At 43.9% G+C, this 13479-nt stretch overlaps 1 protein-coding gene across 1 annotated transcript in view; it reads right to left on the reverse strand.

Moving 5' to 3' along the window:
• The window catches only part of LOC113409534 (sushi domain-containing protein 5-like), a 65151-nt gene that overhangs the window by 23360 nt on the left and 28312 nt on the right, over window positions 1-13479 (reverse strand). The gene's annotated exons all lie outside the window — the stretch shown is intronic.

Raw genomic sequence — 13479 nt, forward strand, 5'->3', positions numbered from 1 at the left:
GTGAAATTGACTTAATTTAATTTCTTTTTTCTACCTGAGAGAAATGCAAACAGTAAATAAACAACAGCCATAGTGAAAAGCAAACTTCATTTTAAAAATTTATACAGTTTTAATAATCTAAGAAGGTGTCAATAGCATAGGGCCAGACTATTCAGGTAGTAATAAGAGCACAGAGTGTCCTCTCCTTGCAGATTCTCCCCTCCTCATGAACATCCTGTGAGAGAAGGATTAGTTACAACCATGTCCCCATCCCTTCTTGCTTCAGATTCCATAGGCCCCCCTTGGAAGGCCAAGGGTGTCAGGGGCCACACCCTACCAAAACCACAATGGACAGTGAATACAGCCACAGGACATATTAACTCTTTCATAGCCCCTTCCACACTTCCCTTCACTCACTCCAGAGGCATTGATGGCTTGGGGGATACTGCTGACAGCATAGCTTCAACGAAGCCACATTGTCAAGGAGCTGGTGCAGATGGCACTGTTCTTGCGGTCTTGTTATGGGACCTGTAGCTTGTGGGGCCAGGACCACTGGTTATCCTGCAGGAGGAGACACCTCAACAATCCTAGGAAAATCCCACAAGATCCCTGTTGAGTTTTCCTGCCCCTAGATCCACTCCCATGGGTATTTCTACTGGCTATCCAGGTTATGATCCAGGCTATAGGGAAATACATTGTTATTAATGATATATGATTTTTATGTTGAGAATTATTAGCCTTATTGTGGAACTTATTGTCATACAGAAAATACTATTGCTACATGAAGGTGCATTTGGTGGAGGGATACTCCTTTGTCAGCATTTCCTCTCAGTATGGGGATGCTTTATGGCCCTCACTGAATGTTTCTGAACCAGGTGTGCTGCAAGACCATCGGCCGTTAATTTAGAGGAGACATGAGCAATGTTAAAGCTTTGGAATTTATTCTCTCTTTAATATACACATACAGCATCCAAGTTTCAGAAGTTAGTGGGAATGATATATACATCCATTGATAGGAGAACACACCTCTCTGAGCCACACAAGGGTCAGTCTATGCTCTGTCTCATTTAGGCTTGGCAGGGGCACCTGAGTAAGTGAGGAGCAATTAGCAGCTAATGTGTTTCCTGTGAACTGATAAGAGTGATTAGATTGACATGGGTGAAAGGAATAAAAAATATTTGGCTGCCACATGGGAAAGCTACAGACCACTGGAATAGGTGTACTCTATTTGTGTAGTTACATTAATTAATGTTGAAAAGAGTTAGGTGTTTGCAGTGAAGAGAGAATTGATCCCAAAGCATTCTAGTAATAGAACAGGAGTACTTGTGGCACCTTAGAGACTAACAAATTTATTAGAGCATAAGCTTTCGTGGGCTACAACCCACTTCTTCGGATGCATATAGAGTGAAACATTGAGGAGATATATATACACACATACAGAGAGCATGAACAGGTGGGAGTTGTCTTACCAACTCTGGCCAATTACCGTACTTAATTGGCCTCTCAGAGTTGGTAAGACAACTCCCACCTGTTCATGCTCTCTGTATGTGTGTATATATATCTCCTCAATGTTTCACTCTATATGCATCCGAAGAAGTGGGTTGTAGCCCACGAAAGCTTATGCTCTAATAAATTTGTTAGTCTCTAAGGTGCCACAAGTACTCCTGTTCTTTTTGCGGATACAGACTAACACGGCTGCTACTCTGAAACCTCTAGTAATAGAGTTACTTATTTGAAGGTATCCTAACCTACAATTGTGCTGCTTAATTATGGGGCATGGTGGGGGAAATTAGCATCTCCAAACTTTAAATATACCTTATGATTAACACATTTGATATGCACACTATATCCTTCCAGGAGATAGAGTTGAAGGGCTAGGGTTGCAAATTTTGGTTGGATGTATTCCTGGAAATTTCATCACATGACATAATCTTTAATTAAAGATTAATCTTTAATTTAATTCCTGGAGACTCCAGGCCAATCCTGGAGGGTTGGCAACCCTATGAAGGGCCCTAGCTACAAAACAACCTAATGGAGGAGATAAAATGGAGCCTGTCCTTCTTCAGAGCATGCTGCAAAGTCTGCCTGTTTCCCATAACCTGTCCACCATAAACAAAGAATTAGTGACACTCAATTTAAAAGGGAAAAAAAAGAGGAGAGAATTTTCAAGAACCTGGGCAAGGTTCTTGAAGAGCACAGTCAGCTGTGATATTGTCCAAGTACAATGCTATGTAAATGTAAATTACTATAGTGATGGGTGCCCTAGAAATACCTAAGATAGATGCACTGAGATGTCCATCTACATCCTACCTTAAGCAGTTGGTAACCAACTCCCAAAGAAAAGGATAGTGCAAGTGAGTGTGCATCCAGAAATCATTCATAACTTTAGAAGACCCTTTTAAATACAGGTCAGTAACTCTTATTATGGGGAAATTTTCTGTACTTTACCTTGCTCCTGAAGAGTAAAGTTAGAGAGAGTTCTACAAGCCTTTCAAGATATTAAAGCACATTAGCACCAGCAAAAACACTCTTCTTTGTTTAAGAACAGGGGAATCAAGGTTAATAGATTCAAGATCTTACAGTCAGAAGGGACCCTTATGATTACCTAGTCTGACCCCTGGCATAAAAAAAACCCCGTAGAATTTCACCAAGTAGTTCCTGCATCAAGCACATGATTTCTGCTTTGAGTCAGAGCTTATGTTTTAGAAAGACATCAATCATGATTTAAAGATTTCAAGTGAGGGAGAATCTACCACATCCCTACGTTAGTAATTCCAATGGTTAATTACCCTTACTGTGAAACATTGTGCCTTATTTTTAGTTTGAATTTGTCTAGCTTCAGTTTCTAGCCATTGGATCTTGCTATGTCTTTGTCTGCTAGTTAAAGATCCCTCTGCTTAAGAAATTTTCTCCTTGTGTGGGTACTTAGAGATCATGATCAAGTTACCTCTTAATCTTCTCTTTGTTAAACTAAATCGATTGAGCTTCTTAATCTCTCATTGTAAAGCAGGGTTTCCAGACCTCAAAGGAGGTGGCAGTAGTCAAAGTGGAATAGAATGAGAGCCTGCATGAAAGAATTGGCTGTAGGAATGGAAAGAAAAGGGGAAGATCTTGGCGATGTTAATGCACAAACCCTGGATGTGTAGTATGTGAACCCTTAGCATGAGACTGTTCTCCATGCTCTTGCCTTCACTGCACAGTTCACTCGAGTGACAGGCATCTGAGTGTGACCACTCAAATTTGCCTAGCTTGAGTCAGAGAGCCAATGCTGCAAAGCCAAACTTGAATTACTGCATCCATAAAGGTGCTGCATTCATTTGTGTGAGGTGGCAGGAATTCTGGGGGCATAACCCATGGTTCTTAGCTCCACTACTCTGAGCTGCTTTCTCTGAATTCTTTCATTGTATTGTGAGAGAACTTGTCTGTCCTTTCTGGACATCTGTGCAGAAGTGGTCTTGGCTAGCAACTCATTAAAGTAAACCACTTGCAGCTTGGCATGCTTCAGACTTCTGTCTGTGGCCACTGTTCCAGCAGGTGGGAAGGCCTGGGTCCAACTTGGAGCAATGGTCTGTACCAAATGTTGGCATTAATGCAAATTTCATTTTGGGAAGAAGATGCAGGTATAGGGCATGAAAGCTGGTGGAGGGTGTTTCTGCAGCAGCTTGTCTCTATGAGAGAATGGGGGTCACCAGGAGAAAGCAGAAATACGGCTCACTAAGGAGATCATGTTAAATGGATGTAGAAATAGAGGACTGGGGACAGCTGATGCAGATTTTAATAGCTGATGACTCTCCCTATGCTGACTGGCAGTTCTGAAACAGGACTGTGTGCTTGGGACATTGCTGATCACCTAGTCCATCTCCTCAAAGAACTGGCCTGTTCTCAGTGACTTACAGAGCACTGCAGTCCCTGGTCTTCCCGTATGTGATCTTTATGGACTTGATATTTTTTTTCCTTCTGCCTGAGGTCCTGTCCGGTGGATCCCTTGCTCTGCCAGCTTCCTAGAGAGCACATAATCAAACTGTGAATTTCAAGTACTGGTTCTGAAATCATAGCCTTTGCGGGCCTCCCACCAGAGATCCACAAGAACCGCCATGTCACCATCTGGCCAGCTGGCAGCATGCTGGAAGACAACCTCCTAGATACGATTTCCTGTACAACCAATGGTACTGGTGCAGTGAGCTGCCTGTGAACGTGGGGTCAAACGCCAAACCAGGCTATTTACGTTGGTAGGTGACTTCTGGTGCACAAGTAGGGAGTGAATATCTGGCAAGAAAATGCAGCTCAGATAGGGTCGCCAAGTTTCCAGGATTGGTCTGGAGTCTCCAGGAATTAAAGATTAATCTTTAATTAAAGATTATGTCATGTGATTAAATCTCCAGGAATATGTCCAACCAAAATTGGCAACCCTAAGCTCAGGTGGAATTGTGAGAAGACGTTGGAGAATTAACAGCACTTGAGTGGCTTAGGCCCGTGTTCACACTGCAGAGACGTTATGTTCATAGCTCAAGTGTTAGCAATACTAGAGCCTATACTCCCTCTTGGGCCAGCTGACGTTCAGTGAAAAGCACTACCATGCTTGAACAAGAGGTTTTTGTGTATGGACAGGACTTGGGTCAGAGGCACCAGTCAAGTGTCAACTCGAGTCAACTGTGCAGCAAAGACAAGGCCTAAGAGTGTTTGTTTGGCACCAACAAATCAGTTAAGGCCAGTGATAGCTCTGGTTACAGAACGGCAATAGATTCAGTAGCCTTTTCTTTACAAGGGGGTTTAAGAGACCTGAATTACGTCAGACTGCATATTCAGTCTTGACTTGGACTTCAGGAGTAATGACCATCTGAAGAAAGTTAGTGGCAGGTGATTTTTCAGTAGCGTTGATGTAAGTCTCTATAGGGGAAAAGAAATCCCCAGTTTCCAGCAAAGAAACTTTCTTTACTTAAATTAGATGCAACTGTTGAATCTGTAAAGGTTTTCTGAGACATCTTGAATAAACTTAAATATGCAAATAAAGGACAATCTGAAATAAACAAACAAATAACTCAATAAAGACACAAACCTCAGTTTCCTCGTACAGGTAAATCTCCTTTTGGCAGGATTAGTAATCTTTCCAGTTACCATTCCATATGTTTCACTGACTCCCAGATTCTGGAGGCTACCATGAAACATCTGCCTTCTGGTTTCTTTGAAGGACAGCCAGGAGAATTTTCCCAGAGCCATCTCTGGGGTTTGTGATGAGTAGTCCTATCATTAAGAGTTTAGAAGAGCTCACTCTTGATGCCAAATCTCTGAAAGATGAGGGTGGCTGCTTTACTTTCCTTCTTGATCTTGGAGATACTTAAGCATGGAGAATTTTCCTTTTTCCAGATAAACACTGAGATGAAATGAAATGCAAAGAACCAAAACACAACCAATATAAGTGTTCCTTGTAAGCAACTGCTGTTGGGATGCCAATACCTCTTTCATCAGAGAATGGCTGGTAAAAATAACTTCATTTATTAGTTTAAATGACATCACCAGGTAGCTGGAAATTCACTGGCAGCTAAATGCAAAGCTTTGGAAAAGAAAACTACAGAAATTGAAAAATTTCCATATCCATGGTAAAGCATAGCAAATAAAAAGAATCAGCATAAACACACAGAAATCTATAGTTTACTCTTTTAAAGTAAACTTAAAAATGTTTGCCTTAGAAAATTCCAACGAAAACTTGATTTTCCCTTTATTGCCGAAGAAAAAGCAAATTGAAATAACTACATAATCCATCAACTTTTGATGAATATTTGGAGTCAGAGGTTATGCCTAACAAAATTTTATTTGCATGTCTGCAGTGGAACACTACAAAGATCTCATTTGTTGCCTATAAAATGAATGGTTCAAACAAAGAAGGAACCAGTAATGCTCAGGAACTATTGATAGGAGGTAGTGATAGTGTTTTTCTATTGTTTGTTTGTTTGTTTGTTTTTAATTACACAGGAAAATTAGAGTGAACCAAAACTGTTATTTAAATATGAGGTTGAAAATGCATGTTATGTTTCCCTGGGGGAAAGTCTGCTTGATAGCAGAACCCTAGGATGATTATTCCTGTTTTATTTATTTCTTCTGTATTTACGTGTATTCTTGTGAACTTTGCTGTGGAATGGCTTAAAACAGATTGTGTTAACATACAGCCCTTGGGCCAGATCTGTCCTGCATGAGGCTCATATGGCATAGTTGGAACCTGCGGAATGTAATCTCTCTTTTTTTAAATAAAGAAAGTTTCTATCCCTAAGTGTTGAGAAGATAACCTTTCAAATGTGAATTGAATATAAATCAACGAGCTGCCATCCTGAGTCTACAGACAGCGTGAAACAGTGACTGAGGTGTGAGCTTGATTTGACCCTTGAAGTTATAAAAATACCAGCAACCTGCAGTGATGTAAATAATGTAATTCAGATACCGCTACTAAACTAAGCACCTGAATAGTACTCTAAGGGTATGTCTACACTGGCAGAGTTACATCGCTGGCAGTTACATCACTGCTCAGAGAGTGCTGAAGGGAAACCACTGTTGTGTGTTCACACTGTCGGCTGCCTGCGCAATAGCGTGTTCACACTTGCGGCACTTGCGACGGTATTCGGAGTGGTGCTGTGGGCAGCTATCCCACAGAGCATCTCTTCCTCTTCTACCGCTAAGAGCTGTGGGAAGGCGGAGGGGGTTGTGGGACATCCTGGGTCCTGTCCCAATGCCCCGTGATGCATTGCTTCGCATCCCAGCAACCCCTGTGCTTCCGTCCGCATTTGGCGCCATCTTTCAATGGTTTGCGTACTGCGCGCCCTGCCTCTTTGATCTGCAGGAATGGATCCCGCACTGTTGACCAATATGCTGCTCGCTGTCACTAACACGTCACATCTGGCAGTGGAGTTATTCCTTAAACTACAAAGGCAAGGGAGGAGTTCGACATTGATCTCGCCATGCGTAGTAGCTACGACACGAGATTGCTTGTGGCATTCATGGAGGTGCTGACCACAGTGGAACTCCGCTTTTCTGCTCGGAAAAAAAGCACTGAGTGGTGGGATCATATCGTCATGCATCTCTGGGATGATGAGCAGTGGCTGCAGAACTTTTGAATAAGGAAAGCCACATTCAAGGGACTGTGTGATGAGCTCGCCCCAGACCCACGGCGCAAGGAACGAGAATGAGAGTTGTCCTGTCGTTGGAGAAGCGCGTGGCGATAGCACTGTGGAAGCTGGCTACTCCAGACTGCTACCGATCGGTTGCTAACCAGTTCAGAGTGGGAAAGTCGACCGTTGGACTCATGTTGATGGAAGTGTGCAGGGCCATTAATCACATCCTGCTCCGAAAAACTGTGACTCTGGGCAATGTGAGTGACATTGTGGATGGCTTTGCACAAATGGGCTTCCCTAACTGCGGAGGGGCGATAGATGGGATGCATATTCCAATTCTGGCACCAGACCACCTAGCCACGAGTACATTAATCGGAAGGCGTATTTCTCTATGGTTCTCCAGGTGCTTGTGAATCACCATGGGCGTTTCATGGACATTAACGCAGGCTGGTCCGGAAAGTTGCATGACACGTGCATCTTTCGGAACACTGGCCTGTTCAGGAAGCTGCAAGCAGGGACTTCTTCCCAGACCAGAAGATCATCATAGGGGAAGTTGAAATGCCCATTGTGATCCTGGGAGACCCTGCCTACCCCTTAATGCCATGGCTTATGAAGCCGTACACGGGGAACCTTGACAGCAGCAAGGAGCGGTTCAACAACAGGCTGAGCCAAGTGCAGAATGACTTTTGAGTGTGTTTTTGGCCGTTTAAAGGCCTGCTGGTGCTGCCTTTATGGGAGGCTGGACCTGGCCGATGACAATATTCCTATGCTTATAGGCGCGTGCTGTACACTCCATAATATTTGTGAAGGGAAGGATTAAAGCTTCACTCAGGGCTGGACCACTGAGGCTCAGCGCCTGGAGGCTGAATTTGAACAGCCAGAGACCAGGGCTATTACAGGGGCGCAGCACAGGGCCATAAGGATCAGGGATGCCTTGAGGCAGCAATTTGAAGCTGAAAGCCACTAATATTTGTTGCTATGCTCAGGAGTGAAGTGCTTGTAATACTAGGAGGTGATTGTGATTGGTGCAGACGATGCACTATGAAGGTTTAAGAAAATTGCCTGTTGCTTTGCAGGTCTCTGTTTGCTTTCAATTAATGGAATAAAGATTGCTTTCAAACCAAAACAATTCTTTTATTAAAAAACAACAACCGGAGGAGAGAGACAAACAAAAAAACACATCAGCACTGTGGGGGAGGGAGGGTCCCAGGCAGAGGTGGAGTCCTGGGACGGTTAAAGATTTGTGTATGTCCAGGTATCATATGCAACCTTGTCCTATGGAGTACAGTGCAGCGGGTACTGTACTTCAGCCGGGCTAAACTGCAGAGGGACGGGTATTGAGTGCAGTGGGTACTGGGAGTCCGCAGGGCTGGACTGTGATTGGGCAGGAGTGGAATGCAGCGGGTACAGACTGGATCCAGGAGGTTGATAAGAGTGTGTTGGCTTCTGGGGGCCGCATGGGAAAGAGTTTTGCGGCTGCAGGAGAAGGCGGGTGCGGAGCTCCTTGGTTTGCAGTGCTAGTAGCACCTGCAGCGTGTCCGCTTGGCACTCCATAACATTTAAGAGCCGCTCCGTGGCTTCATTCTGGCACGCCATGTTCTCCTTTCGGTCCCTCTTCTCACTGTCCTGCCACTCCTTCAATTCTTGTTTTTCGGCCGCGGAGTGCATCATGACATCACGCAGAAAGTCCTCTTTAGTTCTTCATGGCCACTTTCTAATTCTGCGTAGCCATTCAGCTGGAGATAACAAAGAGGGAGGCTGGGACCTCAAGGTCATATCTGTGAAGCCAAAATGCAACATTTTACAGAAGCAGTATTGTTTGCAACACACAGGCCACTGATTCAGTGATTTAAAACACAGCCATTATTCACACACCTGTCACTAACTGGCTGACCCCAGGCAAGAATACATGAGCCACAAGATCCCCAAAATACGCGAGGGCAGGGGAAATCAGTGTTCTAGGACTGTACTGTACACTGGGCACCTGGCTCTTGGAGAGAGCTAGCACTGTAGGGGGGGGCCTTATAATCATTACTGTCCCCGCATTTTCCACAGGCTGTGTTCATTATGGAAGATATCTCACTGCTGAGGGTGAGCAGGAAATCAAGGGAGGGTCTTCTCCAAGACTGCGGCTTCCGCCCTGGCCCTTATGCGGCTCGCCTATGTGCAGCAATGGTCCTCCCCATAGTGATGGCAGAATGGTGTGGGAAAGTTACCCTTAATGGGGCAAGAAACAAATCAATTCTGCCAAAGAACCTGCGGCAGTGGATTGCCTAGTATCTTCTTGAGAGTTTCATGGAGAGCTCTGAGGCAGATTCCCATGAAGTGACGGAACCAATCAACACCCTGTTCCGCCACTCAGACTAGCCATGTGGTGGTACACGCATCATACAGACACAAGCCTGCTTTCCGCAACCCTTCTGCCCCCAACAACTCACTTCAGCGATTCCCAAAATCAAAGCCACTTACCAGGGGCCTCCTCTCCTGTTTGTGCTTCACCAAACTCCGACAGCTGTGACTGGCTAGCCTCCTTTGGGGTAGAGAAGAGGTCCTGATTGCATGCATCTCTGACCTCTGAGTCATCCTCTGCCTCTGGGTCCCCCTCCCACTCCACATCCTCGTCCAAGATTTCCTCCTCCTGACTCGGACCACTCTTGACTGGCCCGTGAGCCACCAAAGTATCCACAGTGGCCTTTGCAGTGGAGGTGGGGCTGCCACCGAATATCGCGTCCAGCTCTTAGTAGAACTGGCAGCTCATGGGCGCAGCACCGGAGAGGTGGTTTGCCTCCCACGCCTTGTGGTAGGTGTTCCGCAGCTCCTTCACTTTGACCCTGCACTACAATGTGCCCTGGTCATGGCCCCTTTCTGTCGTGCATCGTGAAATCTGTCCATAGGTATCATAATTCCTACGGCTGGAGTGCAGCTGGGACTGCACTGCCTCCTCTCCCCAAATGCTGATGAGGTCCAGCAACTCGGCATTGCTCCAAGCGGGGAATCACCTGGTGCATGGAGCAGGCATGGTCACCTGGAAAGATGCGCTGAGACCACTGCACGCATCACCGAGCAAACAGGAAGGGGACTTTTAAAATTCCCAAAGAATTTAAGGGGTGGAGCTCACGGTTGGTTACCTGAGGACAGAGCAGTAGAGTTCTAACTGATGACCAGAGAGGCGAGAACAGGCATTGTGGGATACCTCCCAGAGGCCAATCGCAGCACTGTAATCGACCAGGGTGTCTACACTGGCATCGCGGCACTGTAGCCCCAGCGCAGAAAGCTGTACGCCTCTCGTTGGGGTGGTTTTTTTACAGCGCTGCAACTGCGCAGTTTCTGTGCACTAAGTGGCTTGGCAGTGTGTACACCTCGGGAGTTACACCACAGAAAGCTGCTTTACTGCGCAGAAACTTGCCAGTGGAGACAAGACCTAAGTACATGTAAAGAAATATAACACAATGAGGGTGGTAATTTTTTCCTCTTCTGTCTCTTCTTGGCTTTTCTTTTCTTTCCCATTCCAGCCATTACAATATCTTATTTTTTCTTGCATTAACATCTATTTTTTGTACTTATTTAAAATTTACTTTTGGGGCTGCCTGCAGATACACATAAATATATTTTGTGTTCAGAGCTGCAGTAAATCTCAGACTATCACAGCGTTCATCTTTTTCATTCCATACAGGGGTCTTTTTGACAGCAAATGCCACAATGATGAGATATACCTCCCTGTGCTGTGAAAACAGCATTCTTAAAATATTTCAGCTGCATCTCTCACTGGTAAAACATAACCTTTAGTGTCAAAGACTGCCATCTGACTTTGTGCAATTTAATAGATCTGAATTCTAGAAGTGCAGAGGGAAAGGTGCTGATTCAGAAAATTTTAACTTTAGGTGATTGATTCTGCATTCCTTCTACACTCAAAACTCCTTCGATTTTAGAGAACACTGTTACTATTGAGTTCATTAAGAGCCTTGAGTGTGCAAAGAATGTAGCATTATGGTCCGTAGGCCTCAATCTTGCAAATAAGTACTTGTACATGGGCCAAACTTCATGCATGTGAGCAGTCCTATTGGACTTACTCACGTGTTTAAAGTTAAGCACTTGTATAAGTGAATGCAGGATCAGGGTCTTAGAAGAAAATTTTGGAATAGTTTACACTGGAATCTGCTGTGACTCTCTCAAATGCACTTTGTATAGCATTAAAGGTTGGAAAATGGCTTATTTTTAAAGATTTTATTTTACTCCATAAAGGTTGAGCTCTGCTTAACATTCTGCCAGATTTATTCATTTAACATTAATGGTTATATTGCCTCAACACTGTTAAAATCCTGTTGATTAAAGGTGATGATGATATTTCTCTAACAAGTGAGGCTATGTCTATACTACAGACCTTACAGCGGCACAGTTGTACTGATGCAGCCGCACCGCTGTAAAGCCTCCCGTGTAGCCACTATACGCCAGGAGGAGAGAGCTCTCCTGCCAGCATAATTAAACCACCCCCAGCGAACGGCGGTAGCTAGGTCTGCAGGAAAGCGTCTCCCACTGACATAGTGCTATCCACACCAGTGCTTTTGTTGGTGAAACTTTTGTCAATCAGTGGTGTGGTTTTTTTCACATCCCTGACCAACAAAAGTTTTACCGACAAAAGTGCTAGGGTAGACAAAGCCTGAGTTAATAGATTTCAGTGAAAAGTAAAATAATTGAAAGATTTAGACCTGTAGTTAGTCTTTTTGACAAAACTGCAAAACAGGTTGGTCTTGGGTCATGTCTGTAGTTGTTACTGTGAGGTACCTAGCATATTTGTAGGAGCTTAATAATAATAATAATTAATATAGTGTTATTACTCGCCTGGGGTGAAACAGCTGCTTCTGAAATCTAGGATATTCATTCAGCAAAAATTCAATTACTTAATACTACTATCATTATTATTTATACAGTGTCACAGATGTGCATAATGCTTTACATGCAAATAAAAGATACAGTCCCATCTTACATTGTCAGTGTCCAGTCCTGCAAAGTGCTGAGTACCTCCTGGGAGGACAGAAAGTACTGAGGTCCTGTACCCTACAGGCTTCATTCTTCTCTGATTTTACACCAATTACACACCATTCTAACTCCAGTGAATTCAGTGGCGTTACTTCTGAGTTACACCAGCATAAGTGATAACAGAATCGGACTATATACGTTTGGGCCTAGGGTTAGATAAAACACGAAATAGCACAGGGATGAGGATTAATGGACGTCAATCCACAAAAAACTATACGAACACTAAACCCAGCTATGGGCAACTCTGTGTATCCAGCGTATTCAGGATAGGAGATTAAAGAGAGAGCTCCACAGGTTAGAGCTAAATATTAAACCCATTGAAGTCAATGGGCTTTTGCCCTATTTTAATAGGATCAGGATTTGTCTTTTAGTATTTTTTTGTAACTCTCCCATAGCAAACATATATTAAAATCATTTTTTTCAAAAAGAGGGAAAAATCATATAAGCATTAGAATGTTGATATTACATTCCAGAGAATTAGCCACAGACTGTAACAGTGATTGGCTCAATACAGCTGTCATTCAGAAATACAGTGAGCAGCCATGTTTTATGATAATTAATATACTTCACAAAGGGTATTATGTGTGAAAAGGCTGCAGCTTTTTGAAAAGAACTTCACAGGCAGCCAGCCAAGTGGAACAATTTGTCATGAAGAGGCGCAGGTCTCAGACCAGCCAACCTTTACTTAAGAGTTCTTGTTAAAACATAAACTGTTTATCCAATATCTGTTGAATATTCAAGCATGAGGGCACCTTGTGGTCATCTGGAAATATTGCTGAATTAAACACTGTTAGATGAGTGTGTTGGTATAGTCATTCTTTCTCTCACCAGGGGCCTCCCTGCCCCGCACAAATGAGCTGCTCAGAAATTGTCTCTTCTGTATCCATATTTCATTTCCCTCAGTTTTCATTGTGCAATTCCACAGTGTCCTAAAACAATTTCTTCCATGTTTTGAAAAATGGTTTTTATGATGTATTTGTATTGCAATAAAGGCCTAGGAGCCCCAGTCACAGGGCAGGACCCCATTATGCTAGGCACTCTACAAACACAAAACAAATAGGGTCCCTCCCTGCCCCACAGACCTTACTATTTAAGAATAAGACAAGGGTGGAGACAGGCAGGCAGAGCACAATGAAACAATAAGACAATACTGGCCAGCGTGACAGGCAGTGGTATCAGTACCCTAACTACTTAACCATTGCCCAGTTTTTATAGGCCACACAGCAAGGGAGAGTTTTAAGGAGGGATTTGAAGAAGGAAGATGCGTTGGTTGGGTGGATATTTATGGGAGCTTCTCTCATGTGACAGGCAGCATGGGAGAAAGGTGCTTGTTTCAAAATGCAACAATTGGGTGAGGAAAATG

This window comes from Terrapene carolina, unplaced genomic scaffold (genome assembly GCF_002925995.2).
Source record: "Terrapene carolina triunguis isolate 2854851 unplaced genomic scaffold, T_m_triunguis-2.0 Scaffold33723, whole genome shotgun sequence".
NCBI lineage: Eukaryota > Metazoa > Chordata > Testudines > Emydidae > Terrapene > Terrapene triunguis.